The sequence below is a fragment of the Pantherophis guttatus genome, chromosome 15 (assembly GCF_059756535.1).
Source record: "Pantherophis guttatus breed Tessera chromosome 15, ASM5975653v1, whole genome shotgun sequence".
Lineage (NCBI taxonomy): Eukaryota > Metazoa > Chordata > Lepidosauria > Squamata > Colubridae > Pantherophis > Pantherophis guttatus.
This window is the reverse complement of record NC_142077.1, coordinates 12,394,524-12,419,223: the sequence shown is the minus strand read 5'-3', so window position 1 is coordinate 12,419,223 and position 24,700 is coordinate 12,394,524. Positions and strand designations below refer to the sequence as shown.

The window sequence follows — 24,700 nt, the reverse complement described above, 5'->3', positions numbered from 1 at the left end:
AATGAGGACAGAGTCCAATGTATCCCCAAAGTTATAACCTTCCTATTTTATGAAGAATATCTGGGCATCATCCTGGTTTCTTTTGCCCTACTCTTGTTCTTAATCACAGGCCTTGTTCTAATCATCTTTATTAAATACCGAGAAACTCCCCTTGTCAAAGCCAACAATCGGGACCTCTCCTACATCCTCCTGGTCTCCCTCCTGCTTTGTTTCTTGTCTCCTTCTCTCTTCATTGGTCAACCAAGGAAAGCCACCTGCTTTCTCCGACAAACGATTTTCAGCATCATCTTCTCAGTTGCCGTTTCTTCTCTCTTGGCCAAAACCATCACGGTGGTGCTGGCCTTCCTGGCCACAAAACCAGGAAACCGAGTGAAGAGATGGTTGGGGAAGAGCTTGGCCAACTTCATCATCTTCTCTTGTTCTGCTGCCCAAATTATCATCTGCTCCATCTGGCTGGGAGTTTCTCCCCCCTTTCCTGACTCTGACCTCCACTCCCAGCCTGGAGAGATCATCCTGCAATGCAACGAAGGGGCCGTTGTCATGTTCTACGTCACCCTCAGCTACATGGGCTTCCTGGCTGCCATCTGCTTCACGGTGGCTTTCCTGGCCAGGAATCTGCCTGGGGCCTTCAACGAAGCCAAGCTGATCACCTTCAGCATGCTGGTCTTCTGCAGTGTCTGGGTGACTTTTGTGCCCACCTACCTGAGCACCAAAGGGAAATACATGGTGGCTGTGCAGGTCTTCTCCATCCTGGCCTCCAGTGCTGGTCTGCTGGGCTGCATCTTCATCCCCAAGTGCTACATTATCCTTGTGAGGCCAGACCTCAACACAAAGGAGCAGCTCACAGCCAGAATAAAAATATGAGACAAAAGAATTTCAACTCAAGAAAATGGTCCACGCTGTTCTGCATGCATGAGTGGGCCAACTATTTTTCTTGAAATAAATAAAGGGTGTGTGGAAGATTGTGAGGAGACAAATTTCTTGGAAAAATGGGAGCATGTTAGCAAGACAGAAATATAGAAGAAATGTATGGAGCAACGTTGATGCCCTCATTTCTCAGTACATTTCACCCAAACTGCTGTGGCAACGTAACTGAGACGTTTCTTTTTCTTTACACAATAACTCTTTCTTGAGGGTAGCAACAATACAAGGCTGGGGAGGTAACTTGAGTCTCCCTAATTCTGAATATTCATGCTTACATCATCTATTAAATGAAATATGCATATGTATGATTATAATTTTCTCCTCCTTTCCTGGAATATATAAATACGAGTGCATCCTTTTGTCTCTAAATATTTCCTCCCACTATTTTATGGAGCAAAGTTCCTCCAATGGATGCTAAATATATAATAACTGCACTGAGCCTGGATTATTGGAGTTTTAGGGTCCTGTGTTTGATTCCAGAGAAACTGGTGTCAGGAGTGGGATTCACAATCTTCCATCTGCCGCCAGGGACAACAGATGGGGCAGCCCTATAGGGTGAGTGTTGTGAGATTGAGCCCATAACCCTTCCCGCTCCCACATAAAGGCACCATTGAGGAGTTTGTGTGAGACCACAGTCTGTGTCTAAGAGTCTCTTGTGGCTGGAAAGGTTTGTGGTCCCTTCCGTCTCAATTTCTCAGCCGCCCTGGCCCTGCTGTGAGCTCAGCCAAGCGATGTCTGGAGTTATCTAGGAACTGAGGGGGAATTTGTCTTTGAGGAGTGGGACCCTCTGTTGAAGAATGGAGACTGACCCGGAGGCTTGGTTCAAACTTCCTTTTTCCTGTTGTCTGAATGAATTCAGCTGATCCCAGGCAGGGAGGGAAGTGGATGATGGGGCTCAGGCGGACTCTGATTGGGGAAGGAATCTTTCCCAAAGAAACAGGGAAACCCGCTGTGTCCCAGGGCTGGGAGGGGGTCTGATGCCCCCAAAACTGCAAAAAAAGGGAGTGAGTAAAATTGGAAGACATGATAAAAAAAACTCTTCCTCCTTGTGAGAAGAGAAATTCCTGTATCTGCACAAAGCTGTGACAGATTCCATGCAAACAGCAGCAGGAAAGCCGGTTTTTATATTTGTTAGATTGTCCCCCAGGGTTTTATTATTTTTGCAAATAACTAAAGGAGGTGAACATGTCCAACTCTTCTTCTTCCTCCTCTTTTCCCCACAACAATCGCCCTGTGAGGTGGGCTTGTCTGAAAGAGAGTGTCTCTCCCGAGGTCAGCAAACAGGCTTTCAAGGCTAAGGCAGGATTTGAACTCAGGATCTCTTGCTTCCTAGCCTGATGCCTTAACCATTGTCAATGGGCAAAAGTCCCCCCCCCCCGGGTCTTTCTGGGGTAGAGCAGCCCCATCCGAGAGCAAAGGAGAGAAACTCCTGGACACAGAGAGCCCCTCCCCCCATCACAGCCCCTCCCTCTTGCCAAGACTCACTGCCTGTAGGGGGCAGCATAGAGTCTGGCCCTGGAGTCCTAGCTGGGCCCTGGGGATTGAAATCGGGGCCTCCTGGTGATTGGCTCAAAGCCCCCAGCTACCTTCGCCTAAGGCAGGACTAGAACTCAGAGTCACTTACTGATTGGCTCAGAGTCATTAAAGCCCCACCTTTTCTTCATAGCAAGATAGGTTGGCCACTGCCTTCTCCTCAACCTACCCCTGGCATCTCCTGGTGGTCTCCCAACCCTGCTTAAATCCAGCCCTGCTTAAGCTTTTCCTAGTCAGCCTGCTGCTGCATCCTACAGGTAGTCCTCGACTTATGACCAGAATTGGGACCAGAAATGCCATTGCTAAACTAGGCGGTCGCTAAGTGAATATTTATTGCCACAGTTGTTAAGGGAATCACTGGGGTTGTTGAGTGAATCCTGCAGCCATGAAACAAACGCCGTTTCGCCCACTGACTTTACTTGTCATAAATCCGTGTTGATTGCCAGGCACCCAAATAGCGACTATGTGTCCAACGGGATGCTGCGCTAGTCGTAAGTGCGAGGACCCATCATAGATGGCTTTTTTTTAATGGCCGTGGAACTTGGAACTGTCGCAAAATGAATGGCTATAAATCGAGGACTTCCTGTAGGGACCGTTTGGGACTGTACAAAATTGGATCCATTGTTTCTTTAGGCACCTTCTCACAAGGCCTTTTCAAATGAATCACATCTGATCTTTTAGGCCTATTTCCCTTTCACCTCCCCTTCATCACCTGGGCATGAAGAGGAAAACCTGGATCCCCTGGATCTCTAATACCAGATTCCAGATCCAAGGGACAAGATTCCCAATCTGGGCTCCACCCCCACAGAAGGGGCAGAATCCGGGGCTCCCCGACCTCCCCAGGCGACCGACGGTTCCCCCTTCAGAAGGAGCCGCTGTGGCTGAAGCGAATTGGGGGCTCCAAGCCCCTTCAGGATTGGCTCATCCATGAATAAGCCCCGCCCCCAGGTGAAGGCAGCTGGCTGGTGGCTATTCAGAGCCTTGGCTTGTGACATCAGAGGCTCCTCCTGAGCTCATTGGCTGGAGCTCACCATGGCAACCTCCAGCATCCTTGGGGAGTCTGGACCACATAATGGAGGCTCTGCTCAGCATCCCTGGAAAGTGGCTGGATTGGATGGCAGCACTGGGGGCATCGCAGGGCCTCCCTCACCTGGGCTCCTCAGGAGGGAGAGACCCTCCCCTTGAAGGCAGAATTAAGGGGGGGAGAGACGAGTGAAATGGGGTTCAACCAAACACGACAGACGTGCTGAGACCTGCCGTGTCTGCAGCCTCCATACCTGTCACCAAACTCCTCATCCACCATCTCGAAGGTCCTTGTCTGGGGAAAGGGGCTGGGGCCGGGCGGCTGGGGGGCAGCGATATGAACTAGGGAAAAAATTGGCTTCGGGATGTCCCAGTTGGAGAGGCATTGAGACCCCAAAGCTGGAAACTGACCTGGGGAAATTAACCTAAAAAGGGATTCCGTTGGCCAGATGTAGTTATTTTCCAAGCAGACTCGGCCTGGTGATTGACTTATTTATATGTTTTCATTTTTTATTGCTTAGATTTTTATCCACCTTTATTGCTTCTCTAAATAGCTCAAGGCATGAACATACTGAAGACGTCTTTGCCCCCACAACAACCTTGTGAGGTAGGCTACGGCTGAGAGGGAGGGACTGGCCCAAGGTGACCCTCCAGGCTTTCGTGCCTTGGATGGGACTGGTAAGTACTTGGAGGGGGGGCTCTTTCCTAATCCGAATGGTCACCTCCCCCTTTCCCTGTGATCAGAAGCCCCCTAGCAGTGCCAGAGATGGCCGAATTGATCGATCGCTGATTCTGACTCCTTTGGAGAGTTTTGATAGATGAGATGCCTCGAATTGGAGCCAGAATCAAATGGGAAGTCTGGGCAGTTTGAAGGGAGACCAGTTGTGATGGATTGTCTCAGTGTTTCTCAAACTGGGCCCCTTGAAGGCATCTGTGGACTTAAGGCCGGTTAGCAAAATGTCCCCTGAACTGAGAGAGGAAGTGACCGTGTCTCTCCATTTTTCAAACAGGTCAGCACCAGGGAAGAAAAGGTCCTTGAGGGAAGATCCTTGGGGAATCTCTCAGAGAGCAGTGATGGCCTCCATCTCCAGATTAACCACCTGAGAGATTTCTTTGACTTTCAGATCCAGGAATTCAAGAAAGACAAACAACGGATGGAAGAGCAGCACAGTTGTCTCAAGCAGACATTGGATCAACTTCAGACCACAACAGAAGACCTGCAGAAAACTCTGCTGGAGAACAAAGGAAGGTTGGACCATGCCAACACGATGATCCACCAGTTAGAGGTAGAGAAGAAATCTTTGGTGAAACACACTGAAGAACTCCAGAAAGAAATGTCTGAGGTTACTAGTCAAGTGACCTTCCTCAGACTTGAGAAGCCTGCCTTAGAACCTCTGAGAAACTCCTCAAAGAGGTCTGGAACCTTCTTAAGAACTTAAGAAGCACCTCTAGAGTCTTCAGCATGAACTGGCTGAGGTGCACCAAGGTTACTTTATGGAGAAAAGCCCCTCCATCCAACTGAGGCAGAAAGTCACCCCTCTTCAGAATGTGAGGGGAAATGGGAAGAAGCACCTCAACAATCGGCATCAGCAGCAGACCTCTGTTTACCAGACCACAATGGAAGACCAGCAGAAAACTCTGGAGGACAACAGAGAAGGATGAACCAGGTCAGAATGGCCATCCAAGAATCAGAGCTTCAGAACAGGCGTTTGAAGAAAGTCAGAGAAGGTCTCCACAGAGAGGTCACCAGCCAAGGGGGCTTCTTCAGAAATGATGTTGGCACTCCTGAGTGACCAGCACATGGCAGAACTTTGCTGACACTCTCTCCCCATAGCTGGAATGGAGGAATGGGGGCCTTTTACCCATTTGAGAAAGAAAAGAGACTCTTCCCCTCCCTTCCCTTGACTTGCCACCCAGTGTGCCAGGGGAGTCATGTGAGCCCCACCCTTACCAGGGGAAGCCCCTCCCTTAACCCCACCTTACCAGTCACTGCAGGACTGTCAGCCCACCTGAAAGCCTCCCAGCCACCCAGCATCAGGGCCTGAGAGCACGGAGGAATCCCAGGGCTCCGAGCCAAGAAGGAGGGTGGAGGTGATGGCCATGGAAGTGGTGAGGTGAGGTTGGTAACGGTGAGTCCCCAGGCTCAGATCCAACCTTCGGAGTGCCAGCTGAGGCCGAGGGGCAGCAGTGATGAGGGTGAGGGCTCTGCTGTGGGGAGAGCAGAGAGTCTGGCCAGAGCTGGATCTGGGAGCCAGAACTGAGCACCCGAAGGAGCCGAGCAGCTGGGAGCAGAGCAGCCGCAGGAGAGGAGGAGAGAGGAGAACAGCTAGAAGCCGAACTGGGAGCTGAGGGGTCTGCAGGAGATGCCCAGAGGCAGCAGAGACCCCCGGAGGCCACAAGGCTGATGGAGCTGGTGGCAGAGCTGGAAGACAGGGCTGGGTTGAGGGTCTCGGGGACAGGCAGAAACTCCTGCTGCTCCAGAGGCTACAAGAGAGGAGCAACAGGAGGGGGAAGCCGGGGGCCACCAGGGCCAACTAGAGCTGGTCAGTGGCCGGTGGGTGGTGAAGTCGTCTTAGGGATGGTAGAACATAGGAGAGAGATTGATAGGACCGGAAGGGATTTTGGAGGTCTTCTAGTCCAACCCTCTGCTCAAGGCAGGAACTTTATACCATCCGGTTCTCTTGTCCACTTTGGAAACTTCCAGAGATGGAGCCCTCACTCCTTTGGGAGGCAACCTATTCCATTGCTTCATTCTTCCTACTGTATGAAAAATGTCTCCTGACTTCCAGATTGGGTCTCTCTTTAACAAACTCCCCCCCCCCATTTCCTCTTGTCCTTCCCCCCAGTGCTCTGGAGATGAAGCCCCTCCACTCTTCTCTGTCAGAGCCCCTAAAAGTGCCAGAAGATTCTATCATGGCTGCCCAATCCTTCCCACCTTGTCTCAGCCAGACATAGCAACTCCCTCAACTGTCCATCAAGTGATTTAGACTCCAGACCTTAAATCATCTTTTTTTCCTCTTTTCTTCAAATTGACCAGAATCTCCACAACTTTTTCTTTTTGGGAATTGGACAAAGTATTCTGAGGGTGGTCTGACCAGTGAGACATAAAGCGGTACCAGAACTTCTCGCCATCTTGAGTCTCCCCCTCTTTTATGGCTGCCTAAGGCCTCCTTGGCCTCTTTTGTCAGCTGCAGCAGAGTTCTGGCAGATCCTTAAGTGCTTTGCCAGGAGATCCTTCCACAGGGACCACTGCTGAGCCAGGTGCCGCCTGTTCTGTAGCTAGGCATTGGGGATTCCTGCTAAGGATCCTGCAGATCCCGGCTTTTCTCACCAGTGAATGCATCTTGCTAGGTGGGGTCCAACGTTCACGTCTGTCAAGATCCTTCTGGATAATTGAGCTGATGTTCTAATAATTCCCACAAGCTCGGTGCCATCTGCAAACCTGATGACTTCCCTTTCTGTCCCCTCACGTAGGTCATTGAGGAAGAGGTGGAAGAGTCCTGGGCCCAAGGCAGAACCTTGAGGGACCCCACCAAATGCTTCCCCCCATGTAGATGTAGCTCCATGAAGGACCACTCACTGGGTCCGGTTGGTCAGCCACCTTAGGAATTTTGTCCCTATTTGGAATTGTATCCCGATTCTATCTCTCTCGGTGTCCTTTTCATATTTTGTTTTTTTTTTCTTTTTGCCTAAAAGAGATTCAAAGAAGGAATTAAGCATTTCTACATTCACCGTTCAGGTCATTCACACGTGGAATCCTTCCCGGTCTCTCCAGAAACTAGAAACAGATTAACAGAGTTGGAAGGGACCTTGGAGGTCATCTGGTCCAACCCTCTTCCCCCCAAGCTGGAGATCCTACACCATTTCTGGCAGATGGCAGTCCAGTCTCTTCTTGAAAGTTTCCAGTGATGAAGCTCCCACAACTTCTGAAGGCAACTTCTCTTCCATTGGTTGATTGCTCTCACTGTCAGGAAATTTCCCCTTATTTCCAGGTTGAACCTCTCCTTGTTCAGTTTCCATACATTATTCCTTGTCTTCAGGTGCCTTGGAAAAAAGCCTGACCCCCTTCCTTCCCTCTGTGGCAGCCCCTCAAATATTGGAAGACTGCTATCATGTCTTCCATTGGTCCTTCTCTTCACTAGACCAGCCATGCCCAGTTCCTGCAACCGTTCATTGTATGTTTTAGCCTCCAGTCCCCTAATCCTCTTGGTTGCTCTTCTCTGCCCTTTTTCTAGAGTCTCAACATCTTTTTTCTAGTCTGGTGACCAAAACTGGATGAAAGATTCTAGGTGTGCTCTTACTAAGGCTTTATAGGGTGGTATTAGTACCTCCCTTGATTATATCCTTCTGTTAATGCAATTTAGGATTGCATTGCCTTTTTTTTTTTTTTTTGCTGCTGGCTCATATTTAACTGGTTGTCCACTAAGACTCCAAGATCCTCTCACAGTTACTGCTCTTAAGCCTGGTTTCACCCAGTCTATATGTGTACTTTCGGTTTTTCTTACCCAAGTGTGAGACTTTACTTTTCTCTGCTTTGAATTTCATTGTGTTAGATCTCTCTTAGCTTGTTGGAGTCAGCTCTCTTAAAGACTCAACTCTTAGCCTGCTGGAGCATTGCTTGGACCAGAAGACCTCCAAGGTCCCTTCCAACCCTCTTGGACTGTTCCTGTTGGTTGAGTTCCCTGTGCTTGATGAAGTATGTTTGGGGGGCTCCCCAGAGGCTCAGAGCCAGAGGGGCTGAATGGGACGTTTGCCAGTTTCTTTATGGGCTGAGAGTTGGGTCTGGTGTGGTGTGGATGTGCTGGTCTGACCGGTGGGAGAGGCCATCTATGGGGTGGTATGGGGTGTCTGCATGAGGATGTGGGGGAGCAAAAGGGCAGGTAGATGTTAGGCATGGCCTCCTCCTTCTCTTGCTTCCTCCTGAGAGGCTCTGGAGCAGCAGGAGCTTCTGCCTGCCTCCGAGACCCTCCACCCAGCCCTGTCCTCCCGTTCTGCCCCCCCTGCTCCCTCAGCCTTGTGGCCTCTGGGGGTCTCTGCTCCCCCTCGGCCTCTCCTGGAGACCCCTGGGCTCCCCTCCAGCTTCTGGCTGCTCTCCTCTCTCTTCCTCTCCTGTGGGCTGTTCGGCCCCCGACTGCTCAGCCTATTCGGCTGCTCAGTTCTGGCTCCCAGATCCAGCTCTGGCCAGACTCACCTGGCACACGAGGTAGCAAGTCCCCCACCCCACCTCCCTCCCTCCCTCCCTCCCCCAATCCTCCCTCCTCTCCTGGACAGACAGTTGGACGTGATGCTCTTTCTATGGAGATATTTTAAACCAATAACCAATAGGCATCCTGGCCATTCTGAGGCTGCTTAGCTCCAGTGGCTGCTTAAGGAGGAACAGACTGTGGTTACAGCAAAGGTGGTTAGATTCTCCGCAGCAGCGCTGGGGATTCATGGGAAACACGGAATAATCCACCATAGCTATTTCACACAACTAAGGTAGCAACCCTTTTGCATTACTACTCCTTTGCGTTTAATGACTGCGGGCCTCACAGTTTAAGGAGTGATATTATAATATCCTTAGGCCATGTGTAACTGATATTGGATGCCAAATTGTGATTTTAATATAGAGTTTATCTGTTTATTATTTCATTCTAGGATTTTTAACTGAATATTCCTTGAGTCTTTTTATTTGTTCTGGTCTCTGGTCTTTGATTGTAATAAACTTGATTTGATGCAATTCGATTTACCAAGAAGGGGACTAAAAAGACATATGATAGAGTTGACTGTTCCCCATGTAGTGAATACTTTCCTCAGATAAAGGAACAATTCTTCTGACTTAAAAAAATGCACCATCACTTTGAGGTTGCAGTGATCACATCTAAAAAAATAGGACAGAACCGACCTTTAATTGCTGGACAGGGGCCTGTTCATTCATTGCTGTTAAGTCTCTGTTAGTGGTTGATAATGAATTAGAACAGCCTGCCCAAATCTGATGGCCTCCAGATGTGTGAATGAATGCCTGGTCCTGATTCATGCTTGGCAACAAGTCCACCTTCCTCAGAGAAAGACCCAGATGTGTTTGCCAACACTGGTGCTGCTCCGTTTGTAGACCGGAGACCGAACCTTTGATGTTGTGTCTGCTGCTGAAGCCCCGGGAGACCTAAAATAACAGCGGAGCTCAACATTAGTGAGCAGATCCTTGGACTTTCACCTGGACCGGTAGCTCCCAGGAACTGCCCAGGCCCCTCTCCTCTTGAAGGGCATCTCAGCTCTCTGGATCTTGATGGAGGGAGCACAGAAATGGCCTCTCTGCCTTTTGATCTCCAACCTTGGAAGGAGAAATTTGTGGGCCTGATTCCTCAAGGAAATCCTGCTCTTAATTGCAGCTTCTGAAGAGTTACTTCAAGATGTCAAGTAGGCTTTGGCTGCTATAACTATGGGTCTCCTTTCCTGAAACTCTTGCAAAAACCTTTATACCTTGCATAGATGAAGGATTTGTGAACTCTGTGTGTGTGTGTGTGTTTGTGTCTTGTGGTGCAATGGTCTTTTTTCTATACTTATCTTCTTTTCTTCTTTCTACTCCAGCTTAATTCAAGAAATTTAAAACTAATAATTAATAAATTTCAGTTGCCAGAGTTGACAAACACTGGATTAAACAGCATAGGAAGCCCACAATTTGGTTCCTTTGGGTTTACGTCCTCATGTTTTGCCTGAATCCAGTCCGCAAATCGCACACGAATGGATGGCCTCCAGGAGTCCCTTCTCCCTTCCATCATCCAGCAGGTGCATCGACTACAATTCCAAGAAGGCCCAGGGCTGGGTGGCCCATAGGTCACAAGCATCCACGATGATGCAATCAAAGCTCTGCTGGGAATTCTGGGAGTTGTAGTTGGACCTATCTGAAATTGCCAAGATGAGGAAAGCCATCCCAGGGACAGATCAAGACGCCTCCTGGATCCCCTCCTGGAGATGGACTCCATGTTTGCACCCAGGAGCGCTTTCCCCTCCCCCACTTCCTGCCTCCCTCCTCAGTTCCAGGAAAGAGGAAGAATCCCCTGCAATGAGTCATCCTGAGTGGCGGCCTCCCACTTGTGTGTCTTCTCTTGCCTCTGTTGCTCTGGACAAGCCCCTCAGAAGAACCCTCCAACCCTCCGCAAAAGGCCAAGAATGAAGACGTGGCTCAAGAGTTCTTAGCCTCCATCTTGAAATAGAGCCAGCTAACCAGCCCTGCCCCAAAGGGAGGGAGGGAGGGAGGGGTCCATGGGGTGTGGGCGATGGGGAGGTCCTTCCCTGATGATCTGCCAGCTTCTCAGCTCAGGGTCCAGCCAGGTGGGCGCAGGGCCAATGGCTCACCCGTCACTGACCCCCATGCCAGTTCCTGCTGCCCACATCAGGCAGGAAAGAGACACAAGGAAGGGACAATTTGACCAAAGGTGTTTCATCCTCCTAAAGAATCCCATCCCAGCTCCAGAGAGACTCCAGGCCCCTCAAAAGCCCATTGCATTCCGATGCCTTTGGACAATGGAGCACAGACTTGGGCGATTCTTCCTTGGAGACCCTGAGAATCGAATGGAGGGAGGGGCGAGGGGAGCTGTGCCCAAGGCCAGACCCCCCCTTTCCCTTCTGCCTTTGTGGGCGACATCTGGGATGAGGCCTGGGGGCTCCTGAACCTCCCCCTCCACCCGGATCTCAGGGTCGGGTGTATAAGTTGCAGGTGAGGGGAGACGATTGAGACAACTGGGCCCTTCTTCACTCCCACAACTGTAGCCAGCAACATCCGGAGAAGGAAGGGCTTCCTTGGCTTTGGGGGAGGAGAGAAAAGATGCAGGTGCCCAAGGGGGGGGCAGAAATCCTCCTTGTGACGAAATGGGGTTGAGGGGTACCCCGGACCGTGAACCAGCTCATGAGTAAACACACTGAGACTGAAATGATTCTGACAGAGGCGTCTTGTGTAAAAATATAATTTACTTTAAAACATTTAAAAAGCACTATGTCTTTAAGGAGACACATTAAAAACAAAGTCTTATCTGGGTATGTGAAACAAGGCTATCTCCCTAGATCCCTCTCCACAATACCGAAAACAGTTCATGAAAGAATAAAGCTAGCATGAAGGTAAGCAGCTTCGGCGTCGATACATCATCAAGGCCATCATGATGGGAGCAGCACGAGCTTCACAGCTGAAAGTCACCTGAAGTAAAAACAGTTCAAACAGCAAACATTGCTTGAAGCTTGTGGGAGGAAGAAGGTCCAGCAACAGCAGTCCCGATGATAGCTTGCGTGCTACAAAACAGCAAAAGGCAAGCATCCGTGGGAGTCTCTCTGTAGCGGCGTCTGGAGTCCTTATCTGCATTCTTCTCCCATCTGCGGCATTGCAACAGGCTTCCTGCAGGAGCTGTGCATTTAGGCCTAGATCAGACTAGGCCCGGGTAGCAAGCAAAAGGTCCTTGCTTATATAGGGAGTTAACCTGCAATTAACTAGGGCGGGTAAGGCTTGCAGGTAATTGCCAACAGCAGATGGCTTGATTAAAACCATACTGTTTGTGAGTAGGCAGATAGCCACAGCAATCCTGGAAACACTCGTGACAATCCCCTTCTCTGCGGCTATTTGACTGGTTAACAAACATACATTCTACATTGGGTACATATATACATCAATGGTAAGTACATTCACATAGCCATCGACATTTTTCCCAGAAGATAGAGGTGTTGGTCACGGGGCAGCGGTTTGGTAAACACGTCCGCTACCTGTTCCTTGGTTTCACAATACACAGTCTTAATGAAACCTGTTTTCACCAATTGCCTCACATGTTTGATTTTAATATCAATATGGCGCGATCTCTGGCCTACAGCATCGGCTTCCGATATGTTAATGGCAGCCATGTTATCCTCATAAACTTTTATAGGTTGCATGGGCTGCCTCCATAAACTTACCAGAAGATCATCAAACCAAACTAGGTTATTGGAAGCTTTGGACAAACTCACATACTCAGCTTCCGCTGTGGAGGTTGCAATTAACTTCTGCTTCCCAGAGTACCAATACACGGGGCTACTATTTAGGTATACAATGTACCCCGAGGTACTTTTTCTAGATCTAACATCCCCTGCCCAATCGGCATCCGAAAAACAACTCAATCTTAATTCTCTAGTTGCTTCTGGTTCCAATAACAATGAATAGTTCACAGTACCTTTTAAATATCTCAGGAGTCGTTTGATTCCGCTCCAATGGTACTGTGTGGGATGTTCAGAATGTCTAGATAACACATTTACACTTAGACTGATGTCTGGTCTAGTCCAATTTGCAATGTACAACAACGACCCAATCACGGACTTGTAAAGGGTCTTATCCTCAAACTCCGTACTCTCAGTGTACATATTCTTAAGGAAGTCTGTTGCCATAGGGGTATCGCATGGCTTCGCCTCTACCATGCTACACTTTTTAAGCAATTCCTGAATCTTATCTTCCTGAGAGAGCCGAAACCCCTTCTCGGTTTTTACGAATTGCACCCCTAAAAATTTGCTAATGTGACCTAATGGTTTTAGGGCGAAACTCTTACTTAGGTCCTCAGAGAACTTCTTAAGCCTGTTCTCTGATCTACAAATATATAGTATGTCATCGACGTACAACAGTACTGTTTCCCTAATGCCCTGATCTTCCTTGACAAAAACACACTCGTCAGCTGATGATGGTAAAAAACCCATCTCTCTCAGGCTTTTTGTGAGACACTCGTACCATCGCTTACCAGATTGTTTTAAGCCATATAGGCTCTTGTTCAACAACCACACATCGTCTTCCCGATGGCTTACTCCCTGAGGAATCCTCACGTACAGCTCTTTGTCTAACTGGGCGTGCAGGTACGCGGTCTGAATATCGAACTGATATACATGTTCGCCTCGCATGGTAGCGATGGTGAGAGCTGTTCTCACGCTCTCAGGGTGCACCGTGGGCGAGAAGGTGTCCTCATAATCGTCAGGGAATCTCTGCGAAAATCCCTGCGCCACTAGTCTCGCCTTATAGATAAAGCCCCCACCTTCAATGGGCTTTTGCTTGAAAAGCCACCTGGTGCCGATCACCCTCTTGTCCTTGGGCAATCTTGTTGGCATGAATACATCAAGCCTTCTCAGGCTGTCTAATTCTGTATCCATGGCGGCCAGCCACTTCTGTCGTTCATGGTCAGGTAAGGCCAACACATCCTCATATCTCTGAGGGGTGGCCAAAACCTGGTCGACTGAGGTAACAAAGTCGTCGTACCTCTTAGGCTTATTGCCCCTGGTAACCCTAACTGGTCTGCCTTTAGGGGAGTCACTTACATCAGAGTCATCCGATGAGTCATCTACCTCGTGACTATCACTATGCATCTCAGAAGCTGGGCGCCTATCCTTCCTGGCTACCCCCATCTTGCGCTTCAATACCCTTTTCAAGGGTGCCTGGGATGCACGCTTCCCAGAACCAGATGTATCCCTATCCTCGGGTAGGTTTTCCGATACATCCTCCGATTGCCTATGACGACTACGGGAAGGGTTCCGAGTAAGAATCTCATTGGCATGGATCTTACTCCAGTTGGCCCCTTCGTGAAAAGTGGCAGACCTTGATATCATTAATTTCCCGTTAGGGTAGGCAAACCTAAATGCCTTGGAGCCCTGCTCATAACCAACAAATCTCAGTTTAACAGAGATTGGGTCTCCCTTTCTCCTGAGCTCCTTCGGGACATGAACGTCGGCCATCACCCCGAAAACGTGGAGGTGTGCCAAGCTAGGCTTATGGCCGTATAGCACCTCGTATGGGGTCTTCTGCACTACACTAGACCACACTCGGTTCAAGGTGTAATTCGCGTATCTAACTGCTTCTACCCAGTACGCGAAGTCTAGTCCGGAATCCTCTAGGGCGCACCGCATCATAGTTTGTAATACATCGCTGCGCTGTTCTGCAACGCCATTTTGAAACTTAGAGTAAGGCGCGGTGCGTAAGTGGACTATGCCTTTACTCCTCAACCAGCTGGAGAACTGCCTGGAATTAAATTCAGTCCCCCTGTCAGTTAAGATCTTCTTAACTCTGACCTGGTGCTGGTTCTGGACTAAGTTACAAAATTCCTTAAACTTAGTCAACGTTTCACTCTTGGACATTAGGGGAAAAACGAATCCAAATCTGCTATGGTCGTCTACTATGGTAAGAAAGTACCGTCTCTTACCCACGGAAGGTGCAAATGGACCCACCAAATCCATGTGGACGAGCTGAAATGGGTGTTCAGAGTACCTCTGAGACTTCTTGGGCGCAGATTTCGCCTTCAACTTTGCACTCCTACAAATTGAACAGTCTAGGAATGTGTTACAATCATTGATCTTGGTTCCCCTTGAGTGTTCGGTTACCTTTTTTACTATAGGAAAACTCACATGACCTAATCTACGATGCATCAAGTGAGCACATTCACTATGCAGCGGCTCACCTGTAGCAATTGCATTAGCATTTTCAGGTTTCCTACTATCTGACTCTAAGTTAAAATTTAAAAACTTTTTATTAACTTTACATTTGTCTTTACAAGGCTTCCTCTGGTGAAAGTCTTGATCCTCATCACCTAGTTCTAACTGTGATTCATTGTTACTACCAAATGAGATAGCATAATTGCTATCACTGCAGGACTCAGCATTCGTATTGGGGGAATAATAAGGCAAGCCACCTATCTTCAAAACCTCCCCAATCACACATTTGTTGTTTTTGATCACAGCTGTTCCTCCTGAGAACAGAATCTCCACTCTAGGGTTCTCAGATATCCTCATCAGGCTTAGCAGATTATGATCTATCTCTGGTACATACAATGCTCCGTGAATCTCCCCTATCCCAGGGATATAAACATCTCCAATGCCAACAACATTCACCTTTTTACCGTTTGCAACTTTGACCATGGATTGATGCCTTCTCATATTAGCAAACAACCTTCGGTCACTGACAACATGGTTACTGGCTCCACTGTCCATTAACCATAGTTGCTCTCGCTGTTCCCTTGTAAGCTCTGACTCAGTAGTTTCCACTATACCTACAGAGCTATCATTAAACCTGGGATTGTTCCCTTTGTTGCCTCCATTTGGCTTTTTACCCCTTCTGTGGTTAGGAACATCTATACTTGGCTTTCTACCAGGAGGCAATGGCCTCCTTTTACATTTATTATCAGAAGGTGCCTTTGAACATGCCCTAGCATTCACATTTTGTGGGCAATCCCTTCTATAATGTTCTCTTGAACCACAATTGAAGCATTCTCCGATAGTATATGCTCTATCTGAACTATCGGGCCTTCTTAAAGGTTTTTCCTTTTTGTGAAAAGCCGCCCTGCATTTTCGCAAGTTATCTTCAGCAATCAGTCTGCCAGATAACACTTCTAAAGATAAGTTATTACAACTAACATTATCCAGTTGCGATATAAAATTATCCCAGCTAGGGTCAAGGGAATTGAGTATAACAGTAATGAGGGTTTGTTCAGACACTGTTTCCCCCCTCAACATCAATTCCTGCCTTAACCTGTTTAACTCACATAAGTGTTCATTAATATCTACTCCCGCCTTCAACTTTGCGGAATAGAACTCCCTATAAACTCTGTTTGTAACATGGGAGCTTTTTGAACAAAATAGCTTATGTAGTTTCACCCAAACTTCTGTTACGGTCAGGTTACTAGGTATGCTGGGATATAGTGCAGGGTTAATGGACATCAATAAAATACAAAAGGCCTTATGGTGTAAAATATCAACTTCTAAGGACCATGGTCTAGGTGGGGGTTTTAACAGCAACGATAAAACATTTTCTTTCATTAAAATTACTTGAATACTTTTAACCCATTCCTTAAAATTTCCTCCACCCACACTTAAACTTTTAAAATTAGGAGGAAGGACCTGTACATTATTAAACATGGAAATAGACATTAATTGATGTTCAAAATGTGGTCCGTCCTGGAACGGGCAATAAGGCATTGGAATGGAAGCACACAGCACAGTGTCTTCCATCTGGCATTCTGACGATCGTTCCTCCCCAATGGGAGGGATTAAAACTTCACGTTGTGCGGATGCAAAACTCATCCTGGCTTGATCACAAAAACTTGAGGGTCCTCTCTGGTGCACATCTCTAGGAATTTTTGGACGCGCTCCCAAATTCCTATCTTCAGTTGAGGTAGCCTCCGGAACCGTCCTGGATGTCGATGTCGTCACGGATGGATATATCCCACTCGTGGCGTGCGCTGAATTAGTCGCAGACATCAGGGGGGCTTTGGGATGCGCAGCTCCTATTTGTTGAGCCGATGGTGCCTGCAAACCATCACCTAAAATGGTTGCCAAAGTCTCTATCACACTTGCAACCTTACGCTCAACATGAGAGTCTCTTAAATTTTTAGCAGAAGTCACTGATGTCATCAAGGGAGCTAAAGTCTTTATAGCCTGATCTATGATGGCTTCAACAGCAGGTGGCGCAATGTCAACTTGGCCATGCTGGTTTAACAAAGAAGCAGGAACATTTGAATCAGGCAGTCTGTTATCCCCCATTACCCACTTATGGTCTGAGGTGGGGGTTTTAGGAAAAGATTGAAAGTCTCTTACCGATCCGGTGTTTTGTAGGACTTCGATCTTCTTTCCTTTCACGGCTGAATTCTTTAATAATTCACTAGAATCAGCAGTCGGGTTCTGACTTACTGTGGGCAAACCTAAAAACTGAAGGATTGCCTTCCTAAACTCATCATCCACCTCTGTATTTGTTTTCAAGACCTGAAGTGGCGTTCTTCCAGTCTCTACCTCTTTTGGTGATGATGGTTTATTCACTATCTTAGGCCCTTCAGGAGTTGAGGCCTCTGCTCCAAAACTTATAGCTCCACTATTCTCTAAATCAATTAGAGTTTGGGGGTTTTCAGCCAAAACATTTTTGGCCTGAGCCCCAGACAGTCCAGTTTGTGACTTCATACTTTGTGCTGCTGCTGCTGCCCTAGTCAACATCTATTCAACTGCAGATATTCCAGTCTAGCGCGTTACCACATGAGCGTAAGTTCGTTAAACCATCCTCTGCTACCAACTGTGACGAAATGGGGTTGAGGGGTACCCCGGACCGTGAACCAGCTCATGAGTAAACACACTGAGACTGAAATGATTCTGACAGAGGCGTCTTGTGTAAAAATATAATTTACTTTAAAACATTTAAAAAGCACTATGTCTTTAAGGAGACACATTAAAAACAAAGTCTTATCTGGGTATGTGAAACAAGGCTATCTCCCTAGATCCCTCTCCACAATACCGAAAACAGTTCACAAAAGAATAAAGCTAGCATGAAGGTAAGCAGCTTCGGCGTCGATACATCATCAAGGCCATCATGATGGGAGCAGCACGAGCTTCACAGCTGAAAGTCACCTGAAGTAAAAACAGTTCAAACAGCAAACATTGCTTGAAGCTTGTGGGAGGAAGAAGGTCCAGCAACAGCAGTCCCGATGATAGCTTGCGTGCTACAAAACAGCAAAAGGCAAGCATCCGTGGGAGTCTCTCTGTAGCGGCGTCTGGAGTCCTTATCTGCATTCTTCTCCCATCTGCGGCATTGCAACAAGCTTCCTGCAGGAGCTGTGCATTTAGGCCTAGATCAGACTAGGCCCGGGTAGCAAGCAAAAGGTCCTTGCTTATATAGGGAGTTAACCTGCAATTAACTAGGGCGGGGAAGGCTTGCAGGTAATTGCCAACAGCAGATGGCTTGATTAAAACCATACTGTTTGTGAGTAGGCAGATAGCCACAGCAATCCTGGAAACACTCGTGACACTCCTTTTGTTCGAGTTCAGGTGGACCCGGTTTCTCCCCTCCAGACCTTCTGGCTCTGGGGATCTGCAGAGGCCCCTTCCCCCTCCCTTCCTCCCGCAAACCTCTCAGACTGGCCGTCCCACTGGATCCTTTCTTCTTCAACTGTGGCAGGGACCTCGATCTGGCTGGGGATGATTGACAGTTCCAAGGTATTTTGGGTTGGTTTTGAGGTCGACTGTGGGTGGGGTTTGCTCTGCTGCATAAGAGTTGTGTAAGGGAACTTCACAAATATGCTGAGGACACCTGGTGGCAGGTGATGGGGGAGGAAAACGGCAGGTAAGGAAAAGACCGGATGGAGTGGGAAAGGGGGGGGCAGAGAGAGAGAGAGCAAGGAATGGCCAGAAGACTTGGGGTCCCTTCTGAAGAGGGAAACCTTCTCCCTGGTTTGACCTCTGAAGCTTTGAGCAGGTCAGGCTGATTCCTCTTCAGTCCTTTGCAGTTCCAGACTCCCCCAAAGGGAAAGGAAGGGGAAGGGGTTTCTCTCCTCTCCCCCTCCTCTTTCCAGGCAGCAACCCAGACGGAATGCAAATTCCTCCTTCATTGGGATCGCCTGGACAGGAGGCCACCCAGAAGTGACACCTTCTCTTCATTGATGGATGAGACTGACGTGGACTCCCCTCTCATGCACAACATCCCTGGGAGGGTCAATGCAGAAGAATAAAATATACAACAACCCAACAAAAGGACCCCCAAGTCTTCCCTGGCTATGGGGGGCGGCTCCCCTCTTCTCATCCAGCCCCACCCTCACCCCAACCTCTTCCCAGGGCAGAAACCCTCATCTGTGAAATAAAAGACGTGTGCGTGCGTGTGTGTGTGTGTGTGTGTGTGTGTGAAGGCGCCCAAGGACTCCCCAGGCAGCCCTCTCAGAGACCCCCAAGGCCTCGCTGGCTGTGGGGCTGCGCCTCCCCTTCAGTCATCCACTGCGGCCCCACTCCACGCCGGATCGGGGGAGGGAGGGCAAAAGGAAGCCCACCCTCCCCTCCAGGGCTGGCATGAGCCCCCCTTGAGCTGCGGCCCCCAAGACTGAAAATATCCCCCTCCCCCTTTCTCCGCTCCTCTCTCTGCGCCCAACTCTCTGCCCTCAGGTGAAGTCAAGGGAGACTCTGCCCGGAGACCGATGACGCCAAAGAAGGGAGAATTCCCATTGGTCTTTACGCTTTTCTGGGCACGTCCTAGGCAGAAATCTTCATCTGTGAAATGAAACGTGTACGTGTGTGTGTGTCTGTGTGTGTGTGTGCGTGTCCTGGCCAGATGCTTCCGGCCCCAGAGGAGGGATCGGGGGTCTGAACTGGGGGGAGGAAGCGTCGATCTCGGACTTTGGAGGTGGGAAGGGCCAGAACCAGCGGCTGCACCAATGAGAATTCTCCCTGCTTGAGCGTCATCGGTCTCCGGGCAGAGTCCTTTGTGGCTTCACCTGAACCCCTCCCCCTTTCTTCACCCCCTCCCTCCGATTCCGCCTGTGCGGCTGCGGGGCCCGTCGAGCTTTTGGCTCCTTTCCTTCCCTTCCCTTCCCTTCCCTTCCCTTCCCTTTCCTTTCTCTTCCTTTCCTTTCCTTTCCTTTCCTTTCCTTTCCTTTCCTTTCCTTTCCTTTCCTTTCCTTTCTCTTCCTTTCCTTTCCTTTCCTTTCCTTCCCTTCCCTTCCCTTCCCTTCCCTTCCCTTCCCTTCCCTTTCCTTTCCTTTCTGTCCTTCTTCTATCTGCCTTTCCCTTTCCCCTTTCTTTACTACCTTTATTTTCTATTTTATGCCATGATAATCTGAATAAAAAATAATAAAAAGGAGCCTTTTCTTTTAAGAGCGCTTCTTGTTCCACAGCTGGAATATGCAAATTTCCCTTGGAAAACTGGCAAAATGTCTTCCTGACCCACAGAAAGAGGGGGGGTTCCTTCACATTTGGGGCTGAGGGGCAGAGAATCCGCAAAGCACCCTCTTTGGGGCATCTTCAGCGACATCCCAAAGGTGCTTTTCAAAAGACAGCTGGAATTTTTTGTTTTTTTTCCCCCTTGAATACGTTTCGCTTCTCATCCAAGAAGCTTCTTCGGTTCTGACTGAATGGTGGGGAATGGAAGGATCTCTCCTCCTTGCAGCCGTTTGGTGGTTAGCATTGTGAAGGTCAGCCGTGGGCTCTCTGAGAGACCTTGAGGCCACCTAGGGGTTCATCTGCACCCTCAGGGTCCCCTGAATCAGAGGGCATATGGGGGGGGAACCTCCTTGGAACTGGGGAAAGGACCCTGTTGCTGTCTTCGGAGAGGGCAAAGTCCGCCCTCTGGACAGAGGAGACCCCTGGTTGGAAAGAGGGTCAAAGAGGCCATGTATGTTAAAACGGAACAGCCCCCTCTCAACAGAGGGGGAGGGGGAGGACCCCACCTCTCTCCTGTCTACCAGACCGTCCTGAGGACGTGGGGTTTGGGGGGGGGCAGTCCGTGTGCAAGGAGTCAGCCGGGTCTCTGCAGGTTTCCAGAATTGAGAGGATTTCTCCCAGCCTGACCTGCTTTCTGCCTTCATCCCCCAATGCAGCAGGCAGGAAGAGTCCTTGGTGGGAGGAGGGGACCCCGGAGACCCCCTGGGCTCCTCTTTCCAGGACAAGCTTAACATTGGGGCCCTTTCGCCCAATTCCTGCAATGCATAAGGGGCAGAACTCCTGGCTGACCCACAAGTACGACCACCTGGGATCGGTAAAGAGAGGTTTTATAGAAGTGATTGGAGGAAGTCCAGATGTTCTTCCTGCAACACTGAGAAAATGCCCTGTTTTAACAAGACAAACTGACTGGCATCGATTAAAGACATTAATCGCCTTTATTGTGGCCCATGAAGAATTGTTTTCTCTTTTCGGAGACTTTTCATGGAGTCCCATTTTCTGAAGGAAATTGCAGGCCTTCACCAAATAGTGACAGTTGTCAGCCAGAAGACAAAGTAATAGAATTAATATTTTGTTTGGAAAATCAGAATTTAGGTTTCGAGAGAAGCTACCGTATATTCCAGAACAGGACAAAATATTGTCCATGTGTTTGTCTTCCAGTTCTTATAATCTCAATGATCCTTTAGGACAATTGTTGAACAGCGAGGGCAAATTATAATTTAAAGGAATGGAGGAATAGTGACAATAATGGAAAATGCAATCGGCCAATTAAAATCCAAGCAATAAAATGTGTAGCTATTCCCAGCTTTTCCCCCAAAGTTTGGTCAGAAGAGAGTCAAGGAGCAGCTGAGGTCTCCTTAGTGTTACCTGCTTCCATCCTCCAATTCCTCTGCCTTTCAGATGGGGATGGGCAACCAGAGTTTGACGGGCGTCCCCCAAGGTCTCTGCCACCTGATGTGGTTGCAAAGAGGGAAAGTCAAATGTAACTCAGACTTGGGGTGCTTAAAAGCAGAGGGCCAGTCTCTGCCAAAGCTTCTTTCCATGAAGGCTTCTGGGGCTACCGGAGCATTTTTAGGAAACACAGGCTGGGTGAGGGCATCTCAGGGCTTTCTCCAGAAGTGAGGCTTCCTGCTGAAAAAGGCAAAGGGCCAAAGGTGGAGGAGAAGTCATTGTGTGCAAGGAAAGATGAACTGGGACCTCTGTGGTTGTTGAATTTAATTTTAAATGTCTAGTAGGTGACCAGAGACCTGCTGGATCCCCTTTTCAGATCTGCTTCCTTCCCAGGATCTTCCTCAGCTCCTTCAATGAGGTTGGGGGGGGGCTCCTGCTGTGTTGCTTCTCCTCAAACGCTGGGCAGACCCTCAGAGGGAGCCCTGATGGATGACCCCATGTAGCCCAGTCCACAATCAGCCCAGGAGATGTTTCAGGACCTTTTGTGTGATGTCACAATCTTGCATCCAGCTGTGGAGAGATGGGGGGGGGGTGTCCCCTCAGAGACCCCCCCAGGAACTGTGGGTCTTTCAAGATGGAGAGTCAGAAGCTGGAAGAGACATCCGGAGAGTCCCAGACAAAGTCTGTGGAGGGAAAAGGAAAAACAGGGAGTGAAAGGCCTTGGAAAGAGGAGCTGAATGACTTGGGGAGGGGGGAAGAGAGGGAGGGAGGGAGGGAGAAAGAGAGAGAGAGGAGGAAGGAGGGAAGAGAAAATACAGGGAAGGGAGGCTTAACTGCCTTTATGTCCTTGAACTGGGAAGACTGCAGGAGTTTCTTGCAGGCACTGGAGATAATCTTTGGATCTCTCTGTCCAAGGTCAAAGGGAACAAGTGGATCACTCAGCTCCCTCACAACCCACCATCTCCCCTCCCTCTCCTCTCTATCCTGGGTCCTCTAGTTCTAGCCCATTTCTTTTCTTTTATAGAACCAACTGGCTTCCCTCAGTTTCCCTTTGAGATGGATTTTGAGGTGGGAGGTTTGGGGCAGCTGGGAAGGAGAGATGCTGTCCGGAAGAAGAATTGGAGGGAAGATCAGATTTCAAAATCTTTTTGGTCCAGAGCTGGAAAATCTTCTTCCCTGAAAGTGCCCAACAGATGGAAAGAGGTCCAGGGGTGAGGGAGGGGGCATTCTTTAAGGGGGGCATCTGTGGCCCCTGCAGAGCTCCCCATTCCCTCCAATAGACCCCAACACCCTCTGTGGCCCTTTGGAATTTCCTCCCCCCAGAACCCAGATTGGCCCCTGAAGTAACAATTGCGCAAGACCATCCTTAGTTCAGGGGGCTGAATGAGAGATTTTGATTTCTTCTGCACACTGAGGAGATTCCAGAAGTTTAGAGTTCCTTCTGAACTAACCTGCTTGTCTTTCACTTCTACTTGAAATTGGGGTGAGGGAGAAGAGAGAACCCCAAGATCGTTGAAATAAGCATCAGCTCCTCCATAGTTTCCCAGGCAATAACCAGGGTCCCCATGCAGCCAGGCTGGGCTCCCCCAGTTGAGATGCCCTGCAAACAGGCAGGAGGTTCTGAGTCCAGACTGGGATGGAGGCCCGAAGTTGCCTTTGAACTGGGAGCCTCTGGATGGAGCTTGGCGCTGGGTCCTCTGGAAATTGGTTGTCCTCTTCAGGTCTCTTGGTTGTCGTCCTTAAGCAGATCCTGGCAGTTTAGGGGAGATTGGGGATCATCTTGCATAGGATGGAACCCCAATCTCTTGCTTTTTTAGGCTGGGTGTTTACATTTTTGTTTAATTCACTTGAATTAATACTCCTTATTCAGAATGGAGTACAACAGAACAGAACAGAACAGAGAAGAACAGAACAGAACAGGACCTTGGAGGTCCTCAAGACCAACCCCCTGTTCAAGCCGGAGATGCTAAAGGATTCTGTTGTGGAGATGTTGTGGAGATGAGAAATTAAGAAACATCCCAATTAGGGCAGACAGAATCAGTTTAATTATTTATTGCAATAAAGGATCAAACCTTTCAAGGGGAGGTTTGAACGCCATATGATTACCTACTCAGAACTTTTATACAGTTTTAAACAAAGGATTCTGTGGAGTCAGCAATTCATATGGTCCTATACATTTATCATTTTTAATTGACATTTCCTAATTACTGAGTTTGCAGAACAGTTATAATAATTCTTCTAAAAAGTTACTGAAGCATATTTTTCAAATTATCTTTTGTTGAAACAACAAAGTGGACATCTCTGTTACTTTGACCTTCAAGGTGTAAATCACGTAGACTGTTCTTATCTGTGACAACTGAGAGGCCTTGAAGTAAGCATCCTGGCAAAGGAATGTCCCTGCTTGTGTTCTGAATATAATTCAAGCAATTTCTCTCTTACAATATTAAGAACAAAGAGGGCCCTTCAGTGATTATCTAGCTGGACCCGTGTTTATTTATTATTTTATTTTATTTGTTACCTGTCCCACCATAATTCCAGAGAAAGGCTTGTCCAATCTCTTCTTGAAAACCTCCCTCAATGGAGCAGCCACAACTTCTGGGGTGCAAACTCTTCCCCTGATTCTTAGTTCTCCCTGTCAGGAAATCTCTCCTGACTTCTAGGTTGCATTTCTCTTTGCTGGGCTTCCACCCGTTGCTTCTCTTCCTGCCTTCAGGGGCTCCGGAGGATGAATGGAGCCCCTCTTCTCCCTGAGAGCCACCCAAGCATTGGGCGATGCTGTCCCATCCCCTGCAGCCCTTCCCTTCCTTAGACCGGACATTCCCCGTCCCTTCATCCGTCACCCCCTGGTTCAGCCTCCGGACCCCCCACCCTCTTTCTCGCTCTGCTCTGCCCACTGAGGCCGAGGGATTTTGGGGTGGGGGAGGGAAGAGGTGCAGGCTGCCCTTGCCCCCCACCTCCATCCTGCAGCCGGTTTAGGAGGAAGCCCGTCCAACCCACCCACCCCTTGCTGTGCTCTTTCTGCCCGGCAGCTGCTGGCTGAGAAGCGAATGGAGGGAGGGGCGAGGGGAGCTGTGCTCAAGGCCAGACCCCCCCTTTCCCCCCTTCCCCCTCTGCCTTTGTCAACGGGGGCTGGGCTGAGGCCTGAGGCCTCACCCCCCCACTGATCTTTATTGGGAAGCTGCAG

General features: G+C 48.9%; 2 long non-coding RNA genes across 2 annotated transcripts in view; both read left to right on the top strand.

Annotated features, from left to right (window-relative positions):
- LOC148111907 (uncharacterized) overlaps positions 1-24,700 on the top strand; it is a 152,642-nt gene that overhangs the window by 61,302 nt on the left and 66,640 nt on the right. The window lies entirely within an intron of this gene.
- LOC148111908 (uncharacterized) lies at positions 3,509-5,359 on the top strand. Its single transcript, XR_015729971.1, has 2 exons — positions 3,509-4,158; positions 4,491-5,359. It is a non-coding gene; the product is annotated as an uncharacterized LOC148111908 (long non-coding RNA).